Genomic DNA, 15,451 nt, shown 5'->3' on the forward strand with positions numbered 1-15,451 from the left:
TTATTGAGGGATTTACAGCCACCCTCAGAAAGCAGATGCTGCCTGGTGTCCTTGGTTGGTTGCCTAAAGGGGGCCATAGGCAGGACCTTTGTGGGGTGGGAAGGCCATCAGGAAGCAGAGGGTCAGATTGGTGGAGAGGAGGACAGGCCAAGAAGGTCTTCCAGGAAGGATCACACCAGAAGCAGATGTGTGGTGGTGGGAATGTGCAGGGTGTGCTAGGGCAGGAGGCAGAAAGCTGAGGAATCACAAGGAGTGACACAGGAACAGACTGTGGCAGGCCCTGGATGCTTGGCTAAAAGAAGAAAGGGCTCCCTTGTTCCTCTGCACACCAAGAAAATAGTGAAGAATTTTGCATAGAATTTTTTTTAAGAACAGCTTGTTTTGGAAATTATGTGGACTGGATCTGAACAAAAGCATGAGACAGGCAAACCACTTATGAGATTCTTGTTCTCCCACCATGATCATCATCTGCAATGTCGGGCCTGGGAGGGACCTAAGAGAACATTTGCTTGCTACTCTCATCACATCTCCCGTTCTTGGGACCATGGGAGAACCACAGGCAAGAGTTTGCCAAGGTTGCTTTAACAGCTCACTCATTTAAACTCTATTTTGTTGATTATAGGACAGCTATCACTAGACTTTTAGGTCTATGCAATTATTATACATGAGCACTGCACATAGTTTTGGTGCATGGCAGGTAAATTGCTCATGGGTGGGAGTCTTGGGGCCCATGTAGTTTCAACACCTAAGGGCCCTCCAGGCTGTAACTCCCTCATAAAGCAAATACTGCCTTGGTGTTGAGTCCCATTGAGCCTTCTTGGGAATACCGAGTGCAAGCCCAGTCCCTGCACTCCTCCTAAGAGTAGTCTTCATTGAACTGAACATCTCTAGTTCAAAAATACGTATGGCACCTGAGCCAGCTTGTCCTGCTGGTCACTCTCTTTAAAAATTAAAAAGTTTTTTTTATTCATTCGTGTTTGTAGTACATAATGATTATATTCATCATGGGGAGTTGGTGCATGCACATAACACATCTTAATTCTTTTTACTCCTCCCCTTAGTATTTTGTTAAGAATTTTTGCATCTATATTTATCAGGGATATTGGTTTATCATTTACTTTTTTCAAATTTTCATTTTTATTTGTACATATTTGCAGTGCATAATGATTCCATTCCTTGTGGGGAGTAGGTACACGTACATAACACATCTTAATTCTTTTTACATCTCCTCTTCTCCCCCTCCCTCCCCACTCCTTCCACGTCTTGGTCCCCTTCCCACTTGTAAAAGATCTATCTCCCCTTCCTGGTCTCTCTCTTTGGATCAAACTCCTGAAGGTCAAGAGAGTATGCTGCTTCCCAGAACTCACTCTGTGCCTGCAGCTGTGGTCTCTTCAGGGCACAACTGGGTGAGCCATCACCTCACTTGTTCTGAGCCACAGATTCTATTCATTCAGCCCAGGCAGGTTCTGGTCTTCCAGGCTTCTGCATCCATCTCACAATTGCCTGGAAAACAACAGGGCCTTGTTTACAATCCACAAGTCATCTTCCTGTGTGCCATTAATTCAAGTCTTCTCTTGAAACGCTGGCATTTTGGACCAAGGGCAGAACCTTGCACCATTAGTAAGCTTCATCTTTACAGCTTCAGCTGCAACTCTTTCTTTCAAATAAGTGTGTCCTTATACTGTTCAATATATCTGATTTCCCTCTCTGCTTATGGTATCTGTAAATTCCATCTCCAAGCTGTCAATATCTACATCTAAAGGTCTGCTGGAAATTGTGAAACTAGATGGGTTCAAAATCCTCCTCCAGCTCACATGGTTAATTAGAATTTGGCGCATACACTTAGTCATTCAGTTGGTTAGGAACCCACTACACTGTACTGAGATTTGTAGAACTGGCTGCCTTCTCTCTTCGGAAAATTAGGATACAATTTTTCCTTTTCTATTTTTTCTGTATCATTCATAGTTTTACAAGAGAAATTCCTTAAGGAAAGCCAGACTTGAACTATTCCCTTTCTATGTTGAACCTTGGCAGAAGTCAACTTGACCAGGCAACATGAAATTATTTAGAAAAACTTGCAGCTGCATTTTGATCAATACATATATTTTCTGATTATAAAGTTCTGAATACAATTTGGAAAATAGAGAAAAGTAAGGAAATTTAAAAATCACCATACTCCTGCCTCTCCAAGATTTCCTTGTTAGAATATTATTTGTGTGTTATTTTAGTACTTTTCTCTGCATATGTAAATATATACATGAATATGTCAAGTTGTGTGTCTATATAAATGTAAGATTGGAGTCATTCTGAATGCATCTTTCATCTTTTCATTTATTAATTATATCATGAGCAATACATTTAAAAATACATTTTATTGTTGAATTATATTCTACCATATAAATATGCCAGAATTTAGTTAACTAATTGGAGTTTTGATATAATATTGTTGAATGCTTTTATTTATAAATGAAAAGTGGGTATATTTTTCTAATTACCCCTGTAGAACAAATTTTTATGAGTACAAATATTGAGCCAAACAATATATAATTTTATTTTTATTTTTTTATTTATTTTTAACTTTTATTTATTTATTTTTTTGGTACGAGGGATCGAACTTGGGACCTTATGCTTAGAAGGCAGGTGGCGGAAACACTGAGCTAAATCCCTGGCTAAAGGCTTTTTATATTTATTATATATATTAATATATATACATTAATATATAATATATTAATTTGCCAAATTACCTTTCAGAAAATCCTTACCTACCCATTGATCCTTTTACATAAGTATATTAACATCATTGCCAATCATATGTATTTTAGTGTTTAAAATGTTGCCAGCTTGGTGGGCAAATTATATTGTCACATTTTCATTTGTATTTCTTTGATTACAAGTCATGTTGGCATTTTAATATTTATTAAACACATGATGCATATTCTTTTTTCTTTATTAGTCCACGTTTGCAGTACATAATGTTTACATTCCTTGTGAGGAGTTGGTACATGTACATAATACATCTTCATTCCTTTTATCATTCCCTTCCCCCCCCCTCCATCTGTCAGTCCCCTTCCCCTTTGAGAAAGATCTGTCTCTCTAATTCCTATCATCTCTCTTTTAGTTTGCTCTTTAATTATAATTTGGGATTCTCATATAAGAGAAACCATGCTATATAATCATCTATTTGGGTCTTTTGTCTCTTTTGTGTTGAGTTTTTATTGCTTTATGAGAGCTTTTTATATAAGAAGGATAGTCACTTGTCATAATTGTTCAGTTTCTCAGTTGCTTCAGTTTCTTCTGTAAAGTAGGAATGATTAGCTATGTCATAAATAAAGTTCAACAAAGTGCTTGGCACATGGTTAGTACTCAATGCAGTATGGCTATGACTATATTGCCATAAATTAGATTTTTAAATCCACATTTATGGATGTAGCTTTTAATGTCTTTCCTTCCCAGCCCTGATCTCTGAGCAGGAAGTTCTTTTACTAAAATTGCCCTGAGAAAAGAAAGGCCCACTCACCTGCTGCCTGAGAGCTACTCATCAGGCTGGCTGACCTTTCAAGGGGTTACTTCAGTTGTATTAGTCAGTTGTACCCCATCCTATTGCTGGGATACAATACCTGACATCCACAAGTTAAAGGAGGAGAGATTTAATTTGCTTCATGCTTCCAGAGAATTCAGTCCATGGTCAGCTGGCTCCAAGGCAGAAACATCATGGTGGAAGGGCATAGTGAAGCAAAGATGCTTACTTCATGGCCTCTGGGAAGCAGAGCGCAGGAACAAAGAGGAAGTGGCAAGGGACCGGATAGAGTACCCAAGGTCACGCCTCCATGACCCAGCCAGAGACACCCAGAAGTTTGCTTTATTAGTCCTATGGGCAAGTCCCAAATGGATTACATTGGCACAATTAAGCTTAACCACCACATCAGTGAAGGATATAGGACCCTCAGCTACCTGTAGGGTAGATGTTATCACTACTCATTTGCCAATGGGGAAAGTGAATTATAGGGGATTTGAGGAACTTGCTTAAGATCACAAAGTAACTGAAGAAAACCTATGTGTGTAGCATCTCAGAAATCAGTCATAAGAATTTGACAGATTGGGGCCCAGGATTTAGCTCAGTGGTTCCATTGCCTGCCTCGAAAGTGCAAGGACCCGAGTTTGATCTCCAGTACCGGAAAAAAAAAAAAAAAAAAAAAAAAGAATTTCACAGATCTGCTCTATGGGATGGAGGTAGAAGTTGAGATTTCCCACTGGGCCTCCACTGACACATACATAGTTTGCAGGAGGAGGGAAGGTACCTCATTATGACTCCCCAGTGGGGGTCCCCTGACACAGCAGGAGGTGGGCTCCTTGTTACTAATGAGCAGGCTAGAAATCCAGGCTTCCTGTACCTTCCAGTGACTCTGCATTTTGGCAGCCTCCTGGATGCTGGGCGGGGATGAAAGTCCTGGCTCCCTTCTTTGACAACACCTCGGTGATGGCGGCCGCAGCGGTGGTGGGATGTCCAGTTGCAGTTTCACAAAGATGGCAGTCTGTGGTCCTCACTTAATCTTTGTTGGCTGGAATGGGCTAGAGCCACAGTCTTTCAGTGGTATTGGGTTGGAGTAGAGGGACTATTGTGCCAAAGTTTCTGGTCTTGCATGGCTGCTCCTTTCCAGATCCTGTGGCTGGAGAGAGCAAGCTTTTGTGGAGGCGTTCTTTTGTTGCCACCTATGGGCCTTTTTATGTTGCAAGATTCTTTACCTCGAGGTCTACAGTATTTGAGGCAAAAAAAAAAAGTGTGGCCAGAGAACCCACTGCTCTGCCACTTACAGGCCTTGCAATATCTTCATCTCCCCAACATTCAGAATCTTCTCATGCTTGTTTTACATACGAGTGTCCAGAGTTTTTAGCTGTAGTTAGTGGGACGAATAGGCAGAAATGCCATTTTTCTCAAGGATTTGGAAGTCTACAATGGGAAAAATTCCATTTCCCTGACAAACTAAAAGTCTCTGCGTAGTTTTAATTTGTATTTCTCTTAATATGTGTCAGTTGACTACCTTTTCCTATGTTTAAGCAGTCTTGTGTACCCAATTGAGAACTACCTGGCGACGGGAGTGGAAAGTCTTTTTTTTTATTCTCTTTCCTCTTTTCAACTTCTGAAACAAATTATATTCCCAGCATACTTACTAGCTCATGCAGGGGTTCCACATTGCAGTCCTCTCCCTAGAATTGTTTTGGGGCAGTCCTCAGTTCTGTACTTCCTTTACTCACAATGCCTGGAAGCCAGCAAAGCCAGTTTTTTGAATGCTAAGGCTGGTGCTTGAGGGAGGTCATGGGGAAGGCCTCTGTCCTGGCAAACAAAAGTAGAGAAATTTAAAAAGAGAGGCTCAGAAATTTGAGAGTGAGGATTGCCCCTGACTGGAATGAATTACAGTAGAGTAACCCTGTTGTCTCAGCACAATGATACACAACATACTCTTTAGGCTTAGTGAAAAAAGCAGGTTGAAATGTTTTTTTAGATTCAATAATGTCGCCGCCGATCACTGGGACCAAAAGAAAAAAAAAACCTGCAGATAGATTTAATAACAGTCAGCACATCTAAAGGTTTTAATGGAAAATACCTGTGGCTGAAATGCCTATTAAGACTGTAAATATCATTAACATCAGTGAGTGTCTGATGGATCAGGCATCCACCATCAAATATCCCTGCAAGGGGGTCGGGGATTTAGCTCAGTGGTTCCGCTGCCTGCCTTGCAAGCACAAGGTCCCGAGTTCGATCCCTGGTACCAAAAAAACAAACAAACAAAAACAAAAAAACAAAAAAAAAACCATAGCAGTAGCTTTAAATAGAAAGAAAAGGTCCAAAGGGGTAGGGGTAGTGGGAGGGGCAGGGGAAAGGAAAGAAGGGAAAGGAAAAATGATGAGAAATGGAAAAAATGGAAATAAAGTCTTTGTAAATAGGGAAGGGTGGAGGGCGTGAAGGGAGGGCTAGGAATGGGGAAAAAATAAGAACCAAGATGCATTATGTAAAGGTACAATTCCCGATGAGAAATGTAATTGTGTTGTGTACATACAATGTACCAATAAAAGAATTTAAGTAATTTAAAAAAATATTCCTGCAAGGGTTCTTCAGTATCTCTAGCCTTTGTTTGCCACCCTCAGTCTGGATCAGAGATCTTGATTCTGTGGGCTCCAATGGGGTTCATGCATCTTGCATTTGTACAAGTTTCCACGTGATTCTCATGCAGAGTAGAGAACCACTGGTTACAGGATCAGTTTCAACCTTCTAACACAGCACAGATGGGCCTTTATGGTCTGACTCTTACCTTCCTTTCAGCACTCCCTTTTCCCATGACACTCACTACAGCTGGTAGAGCCCCCTAGTTCAAGAAATTGCCATGCTCTGAATCTTGTCTCTCAGGACTTGCTCTCCCTGGAATATCCTCACTTCATGATGTCTGTCCACTTGGTAAATACCCACCCCAACTGAAAGCCATTTCCCATTCTATACAACTGACCTGTTGGAGTCCCATTAAAACTTTTCTTCTAGTTTTTCCTCAATTTTTATCTTTTGTGATCACTCAGGGATATTCCTCAAGGGCAGGGACTGTAGCTGACTCATGTGTAGAACTGTAGGGCCTGGTATGAGGCATGATCAAGTGGATGTGTACGGCATGGTTAGCCTTGGAGATTTGGTAAAGAAAGGGAGAGATCGCATGGTGTATTACTATTATTGTATCAATAGTTTTGTCAGTACAGTTTTCTCTTGGTAAGTGTAGTTTCACACTCTAAGAAATCAGCTGCTGAATGTCACTTGAATCAGGAGGACTGACCCACCATGAAAAAAATGAGTTGTTTTCCCTCATTTTCAGAGAAACCTTCCTGGGGATTGCTGCTTGGCAGACTTGTTTGTCTTCTCAAGGGATCAATATCTCGCCAATTTTGTTCTGTAGAGCAGTATCAGGCACCTTTAAACAGTTTCCACCATTGTTATCAGATCTATGTTTCCAGGCCAGATTTTTACTGTGCAGTATTCTGTTCCTCTTTTTAAACTTAAGGTGGCCATAGTCTTTCCCCCTTTATATTTTCCAGGACTAGTATCAATTATATTGAAACCGTGAATAAGAAATAAAGCGTTTTGGAAGATTATACCCGCAACATGTGGCCATGGTTCTTTAACCTGAGAGGTATTGTTTCTTTATCAGACAGGATCTTTTCTACCGTTTGACCTTGTCCTTCCTTTGGCCTATACTCATGGAGATTCTTCCAGTCCTAAGCTTCTTCCATTTTTTAACTACACTGCCATCTCTGTAAAGGCCTGGATCAGGTAGCTCTTTCACATTGATCTTTGAAAGCAAAGACAAGATTCTGTATGAGGGAAGAGGCCTAGCGGGCCACTCCTGAACTGCTGTTAGGGGAGCTCTTTAGCCAAAGGATCATTGCACGTCACCTGGTTTCTCTTTCCCTCCTTACTTCAACCAGCCCTGCTTTGGGCCTGACTCTCCCTACACAGAGGAAGGCCTTCTGTTTTCCTTAGGTAAATAAGGCAGTTCATTCTGCACGTACTTACTGAGCACTTACTATGTGTCAGGCTCTCTGCTAGGTGATGGGTTATGAATTCAGGTTATTTTAATTCAGAAGTTTCTAGATTGAGTAGCAAGATACTGTCACCTTTGGGGATGCTTCTAGTACTGGGAACTCCTCCTACTCCCTGTTCACATGACAAATTCCTTATCCTTAAGGTTTCTACTTTGGCACCATGTTCTCACTACAGCATCCCTTTCCTCTCCACTCTGGATTAAATGTGCTTTGTTTATGCTTCCATATTACCATTTCCCAGCACTGATCTGCTGTCTGCAAATGCCAGTGACTTGCCTAGTTGATCTTTAAGAGATTGTGAATTCTCCTTGAGTGGAGGGGCTATGTCTTGCTCACTACTGTGCCATTAGTGCCCTGCACACAGTTTGGCATGGGGTAGTTCCTTGTATCACTCAGGATTCAAGCAGAGAAGCAAAAGTAACAATAAGCTACATAGATATAGATGTATAGCAGATATACAGACATGTACATAATGTATATATTGTCTATCTAGAATCGACATAATTTTCAGGGTTGGCTAACCAAGTCTGATGTCCATAGAGCAGGCAGGCAGAAAGGGAAGATCACAAGCAGGTTGAAACTGCACGGCGCTGGCTGAAGCTTATTATCCACAGGCACCAGTCAGGAGGGAAGATCAGGGCAGCTGAAACCCTTTGAGCAGGGGCTGTTTGGGGTCTCTGCCTTAGGGAAGGCCTAAGCCTTTGAAAGGGCTCACTTGGGTAGGTCAATTCCACTCAGGATACTCTGTCTTGGATTAATTTAAATCAGATGATTAAGGAATTTAATCACATCTGCAAAATCCTTTTCACTGTAGCACTTGGATTAGTGTTGGTAAATAGATGGGAATTGTAGCTTAGCCTAACCAATTGATACATCAAAAATCTATCACAGTGGCCAGGTATGGTATCACATGCCTATAATCCCAACTACTCTGGAGGATGAAGCAGGAGGATAACAAGTTTGAGGCCAGCCTAGAAAATTTAGTGGGACTTAAAATGAAATAAAAAAGGCTGAGAATGTAGCTCAGTGATCAATCACTTGCCTAGCATGTATGAAGTTCTAGGTACTGAAAAACACCAAACCCATCACAGTGCTCAATAAATGATTATAGAAGGAGAAAGCACAACTAGCAACTCAAGTGAAAAGGCTGGGTCACTGTAGACTGAGGTCACAGTGAGTAGGTACAGTCTTGCATTTCGGGAGGACAGTGGAACAGGAAGATGTTGGAGTCACTCCTGCCAGCAGAAAACCAAAATAGATGGAATAATTACTGACAAACCTCTTGCTGTCTGTAGCTCTGCACTGAGAACTGACTTAAGGCCAAATTTCTTAATCTAATCTTCCTGGCTTCCAGGGCAGGACCCATTTTCTCATCTTGTTCATGGGGCGCAGCTGTCATGGCCAGGCTACACCTCAAGGCACTCAGGACCCTGCCCACATTCTCCCACTTCTGTTACTTTGCTTCTGTCTGCTGCCTGTCTCTGCCAACACACATGCTTCTGTTTTGGTCTTTCAAGTCCTTGTTTTAGAACTGCGTTCTATTCTTCCCAATTAGACACTACTGCTGCTCCCAAGAGAACTTGGCCTAGGGCACTGGGCCTGTAGCTGTGTCAGCCTTCAAGCCTGCTTTCTCTCTTGTTTATTTCTGGCCTTGTCTTTTCATCCACATTGGACAATGAGTGCTCTGCTTCTGTGTGTCCCCCTCAGAGGGCCTGCACAGAGTAGCTGTTTGACAAATCCTGGAAACTTTGAATAAAATCAAAGAGTTTAAAATAAACCACCTTCATTCTTTGAGGTGCTGGATTCTATATCACACATTCAAATGAAGGACAATTTGTCTTCTAATTAGGTTTTAATGAATTGCACTTGACCTTTGAGCTCAATTTTCAACCCTGAGAGCAGGAAATAAATGTGTACATTCCAAGGCTAGATTTAATAATAAAAATCACTTCCATTTGTCTAGAATTTTGCAGCCCTCAAATTATATTGTCTTTCCTTCTCTCATATAAGCTCATGGTGTAGGTACAGATATACCCCATGCCACAGACACGAAAACTAAGACTCAGGAGGTCAAGGACTCTGTCCAAGGCCACTCATCTTGTAGGAGGCAAACAAGGGACTCCAAGTGGGGTTTCCTAATTTCCCACCCAGCATGATTTCTCCAAAGACAACAGGTGAACTCACCAGTTAGGAAGGCAAGCTGACCAGTGCTCATTAGGTTGTGGAGACTTCCTACAGAATGGAAGGGAGCGCCTTTCTCCTGTTCTTTGTCCCTCAATCTTCACCCTGCTGCCTCTACTGTCAGTAGGATCTCTTTGGGGGCACTTCTCAGTGCTCACTGGGACACGATAAGACATTTCCTGGAATTTGCCAAACCCAATCTGTGTGTGTGTGTGTGGGGGGGGGCTGTTTTCTGATAGCACTGATTCTGATTTGCCTGCGGCAAATTTCTTTTCAGTTTTTGGTTCCTGCTATAAATTATTTGATATGTTTTCTTACAAAATAGTAAGATTGGGATGTAGAGAAACTGGAGCACTGAGGGAGAAAAAACAATGGCTTTAGTCATCAGAACATTGACAGCAGTTCAATTTCTCATAGCCCCTTCTGATTGCTCGTTTTCTTTTTAGCTCTGGAAGTCTGCTAACTTGCTCTCTACTCTGCAGTGACATTTGGGGTAAATGAAGGGAATGTGCCCTTTGCTCACAGAGACAGCCACCCTGGGTTGGTGATCAAGAATAGATATGCGGCTGTGGGCATAGTTCAGTGGTAGAGCACTTCCCTAGCATGGGAGAGGCTCTGGATTCAATTCCCAGTGCTACAAATAATATCTGTCTCTCTTAGTTGTAATATTGTAAGAAAAACTTATGACCTAGGCAAGCTCCTTTACTTTCCCCCATTGTTTAGTGAAATCTTCTCTACTCAGGTTCCTAAGTCCTTGCTTGAGCCAACAGGGACAACACCTTACCTGGATATAGCATTTCGTGGTGGATGGAGCCTTGTATTCTGGCGACAGGACCTCACCTGACTCTTCCCACAGCTCTATGAGATAGGAGGAGCTATCCCTTTTATATCCATTGTAGAGTCAAGGGGCCTGAGGCCCAGAGAAGATACACGTTCTTCTGTTCAAGGTCTCAGAGGCAATGTAAGTGGTAGAAATGGAATGATCTCTATTCTGGATCCCAGCCCAAGCCATATGTTATGGTTTACATCTAAATGTGACTCCAAAGCCTCATGCACTCCCAGGTAGGCTTTTCAGAATGTGATTGAGTCATAGGGGTGATGTAACTTACCTGCTGTTGGGAGGTGGGATCTATTGCAAGATGTGGGCACTGGGATTATGACCTGGAACATTTATCTCCTTTCCAGACTTCTCCATTCTTCCTCTGCTTCCTGGCTGCCATGACATGAGTGGCTTTCCCTTTGCTATGCTCCTCTGCCATATGCTGTTCTGCCTTGGAGCCAGCAGACTTCTTTTAATTTGTTGGTGTCAGCCACTGAGTCCCAGCAATGAGAAAAGTGACTAAGGCACTATGCCTGTCATATGAGAAGACCTATCAATGTTCATTTCTGTGTCCTTGGTGCTTTCATTGGGCTCAGTGCTGGCACTGGGGTACATTCTTGTTAAGTATTTTGCCACAGGCTGAATATTTTTTGATTCCTTTCAAGTGCTCTTTTTATGTCATTCCTGAACAGCTCTTAGATAGTCCACTAGGAACATTTTATACGTGGGGCTGGCAGGTCCCCCTGAGTTTGAGGACAATCCTTTCATGTTTCCAGAAGCAAATTAAAAACCAGATCAGAGAGTTAAATTCTCAAGGGTCACACAGCTAGGCTGGGATGTGAACCCTGATTCTGACATTTTTCTACAATACCACAGTGATAACTAGAGATTGTCTCCTCTTCTTCATTAGTGCATGTGTGAGAGAGAAATATAACTAGAAATATGCTTTTAAAAGGCAAGGTAGAGATCATAATTTTCAAACTGGAATAGTACTAGGCACATAGAGGAAATTTTAGTGGTTTATTCCTGGGTAACAAGGTACCCCACAACTTGACAACACAACAGCTCTGTTCTTTCTCACAAATCTGTGCATCAGCTGGATGATTCTTTTGCATATCTTTGTTGGGCTTCCTCATGTGTTTGCATCTAGCAGCTGGATCCTTGGGTCTCTCTGTATGTGTCTCATGGCTTCTTTCTTCACATGTTCTCTTGTTATTGTGTAATTTAGTCCATGCTTCTGTACAAAATTCTGTTCCAAGAGTGTAAACTTGCAAGGTTTTTGAAGGCCTAAACCTAGAAGTTACACAGTGTCTCTTCCACCACACTCTCTTGGTCAAAGCAAGTCACAGGGCTATCCATTGCAGTGTGAAGAGGAGAGCAAATACATTTGCCTCGAGGAAAAGCATGTGTCCCCAGGAAGTGGAGAAATTAATGATGAGCTCTTTTGTAGATAATCTACAACAGAATGTATTCAATCCATAGCAACAGTTCATTTTTACCAGTGGTGGCAGCAGAGGAAGAAAAGTAATGAACTAACTGATGAACGAATCAGAGGGTTGTATGAATTGCCCATGACACAAGAGAAGAATAGAGCCAGAGAGAGTACTGGGGCCAGATCAAGTGGGCACAGAGGGGTCCCCTTTAGAACTCGGGCTTTATTCTGAAGTCAAGAGCGTGGAACAAGGAATTTAAAAACATTATTAGTTGTGAATTTCATTTTTGAGAGACTTGTGTTTCAGCAAGCTCTTCCTGGTAAGGTTATGTGTCAGTCAGCTTTCCATTGCTGTAGCCAAATACTAAAGAAACACAACTTAGACGAGGAAAGGTTAAGTTTTGCTCACAGAAGTTTCAGGCTCTGGTTGGCTGACTCAATTTCTTTTATTCTGGTGGCAAAGCAGAAACACATGGTGGAAGGGCAGAGTGGAGCTAAGCTGCTTAACTCATGGCAACTAGGAAGGAGAAAGGAGGAAGGGACTGGGGACCAGCTGTAGTCCCCAGGGTCACATCCCCTGATCTACTTCCTTCAGCTAGGTTCTACCCATTTCCATCACTTCTCAGGAATGTCCTTGAATGACAATCTCATCAATGGATTAATCCATTGAGGAAGTTAGAGTACTCATGATCCAATCACTTCCCAAAAGCTCATCAGCAACCAAGCCTGTTAAAGCTTCAACATAATAAGCCTGTTAAGGGGTGCAATGGATTCTAACTATAATAGATTGGAAAAAGAGCAACAGAGGACAGCGAGATTAGTTGAGAGGCTTGCCCAAAGGACAGGAAAGAAGTAGGGAAAGTTTGATTTATGGTAGTAGCAGAGGGAATAGAGAGACCCACCATTTTGGAGGGTAATGGGGGAAATAGTATTACTTTAAAATACATTTTAAGATGAGATTTGCTATAAAGGAAAACTGAGTAGCCTAAGATCAGACTGGATAAACCACGACTGAGGGTTGACCAGGAGTCAGGAGAGAAATGGAAATCTGGCCTCCATTTGGCTTCTCTTTTGTGCTGTTACCACCTGAGCCTTACATCATACAGTTCATTCAATTATTTCAAATCTCACGAGTGAGGAAGGCATTGTTATGGCCATTTAAGAGAGTGCAATTCATCTACTCTCCTCCCTATATTCTAGTGTACTGCTAGTATTCAGAGAGTGAATCCCAGCCATAAGTCTGTAAAATGCTTTACTTGTTTAACACATTTCTTCATTGGCTTCTTTTAAATGAAAAATAGTGAGTTTTACAAGAGAAGTGGCCAAGAGTGACTCAATGTTTGCTTCTTCTTGAGCCTGGGTGCCTAAGAACCATTAATCACAATCCTGCTAGCTGGACTTGTTTCCAGCAGGGCAGCTGGGACAGATGATCTACTTCTACACTGGAAGCACCAGAGGACTCACTGGAAGCCATTTACTGCAATGTGTTCATTTTAAGGTGAGTATGGTGTGTGTGTGTGTGTGTGTGTGTGTGTGTGTGTGTGTATACCACGAGTGTGTGTTGATGGGAGGTTGGATGGGAAGCTAGGGGAAAAGAGTTGCATGAGCAATTCATGCAAGCCCTATATCCAGAAGTGGGTTGTCATGTGTGCCTTGGCACTTGGCAACCTCTAAGTAAGAGCAAAGATAAGAGGGCTGGGAATTTAGCTCAACAGCACCGTGCCTGCCTCACAAGCGCAAGGTCCTGAGTTCTATCCCCGGTATCAAAAAAAAAAGAACAAAGATGAGAAACAGCTGAAGGTACTTGGGACAATGTTTCCTTGCTGGGAAGCAGGGAGGTGAACCCATGTCCTGCAGCCATGAAATTGTTCATTTTCCTTATGCACCACTCCAAGTCTTACACCAGGCCAGTGTTTTCAGACTTTGATAAAATTCAAAAATAAGTAATGTCTTTGGGGGAAAAAAAATCCCCCTATCTAGATGGTCCAAATGACCTGGTCCTGTAAAGACTCTTACCATAGAGGATGACATTTTCACAAATTTCTTTACAACAAGCTTTGATGACTGGTGGAAGGAAAGCAGATAAGTAGGCAAGAATAATATTTGCATGTGCTACATTTGTCACACAAATCATGAGGCTTTTGTGTCTAAAGGGAGATCAGAATCATGGTTGCAGAATGACTGTCAAGGAATTGAATGATTTAAGCATGTAGGCATCTGGTTTATTTTATGTGTGGTGTCCTGTAAGATTTGCAGTCATTGGAAATGATGGGTGTGCCAAAGCCTGGGAAAGGAAGCGAAGCCTGGATCTGCAGACTAAGGAAAGGCCTTCAGGGGGTGTGTAGCTCGGAGGAGCCCACACTCTGGCAGTGGGCAAGGCTCCATCTGGAGTGCTCAGTGGTGAGAACTGCATATGCATAATCTCCTTTAATTCACTGCAGCTCAGTGAGGTAGTATCATCAGCTTTTCCTTCTTACAGATCAGGAAACTGAGGTAGACAGAGCTGAAATAATTTTCCCCAGGACACCTAAGTACTAAGAGGTGGAACTGAGATTCGACATCCCAGTAGGGAAAAGATCGAATGCACTTGTAACCCTTCTTTGGCCATGTGGAGAAGTGGTAATATGAAACCTGGATCTACTAAATATAAGCTACGTGATGTTGGACAGTGGCTTAACCTATCTGACTCTCAGGCTCTTCACCTGTAAACTGGAGTTAAAAATCCCTACCTTTCACTTTCAGAGGACATGCATAAGGATATAATTAAGCAAACTGAAAGCTCTCAGGACTGGCCAAGTGCCTTATGTATGGTAAGTAGGAGAGTTGATCCCAGGCCCAGGACTCCATAAAATACTCAGAAAGAAGGGGCCAGGCAGGGGCTCAGGAGCCTGTGATCCCTACATGTAGAAATGAACCCTATCTAGGTCTGCCAGCTACAAGAGGGGTTCTTAGAGAGCATGTTGTCCAATGTTCACTGTACAGAGGTGACTGCCTAGGCCTAGACAGGGGAAACGCCTTGCTTAATATCACACAGCAGGCAATTTCTCATTTGCCTTTCTCCAACATGAAGCATTTCATTTCAGTATGGCATTGCACAGTTCCTGTCTCACTGAACAGCATGCTTGCATGATAATCAGTTTGGAAAATTACTACAGTGCAAAGTGAAAGATAAATGGTCATGGCATTTGTTAATACTGTAAACACCGTTTGCTGGCAAATGATAAGCTTTATTGATACCTCAATGTATGTATTAGCAAGAACAATGCACCACACAATGTTAACATCTGCCAACACAGTGCAAACAATTATAAGTAACTTTCTTTTAATGCAGGAATTATGCAATGACAAAAGGTATGGCTGTAAATTAATATGACACAGAGCCAGGTTTATGTGTTTAGAGGGATAAACAGTAATTTTATACAGAAAGCAAGCAAAAG

The sequence above is a fragment of the Heterocephalus glaber genome, unplaced genomic scaffold, assembly GCF_053883595.1.
Source record: "Heterocephalus glaber isolate CG9 unplaced genomic scaffold, H.glaber_assembly_v1.0 deba00001762, whole genome shotgun sequence".
Classification (NCBI taxonomy): Eukaryota; Metazoa; Chordata; class Mammalia; order Rodentia; family Bathyergidae; genus Heterocephalus; species Heterocephalus glaber.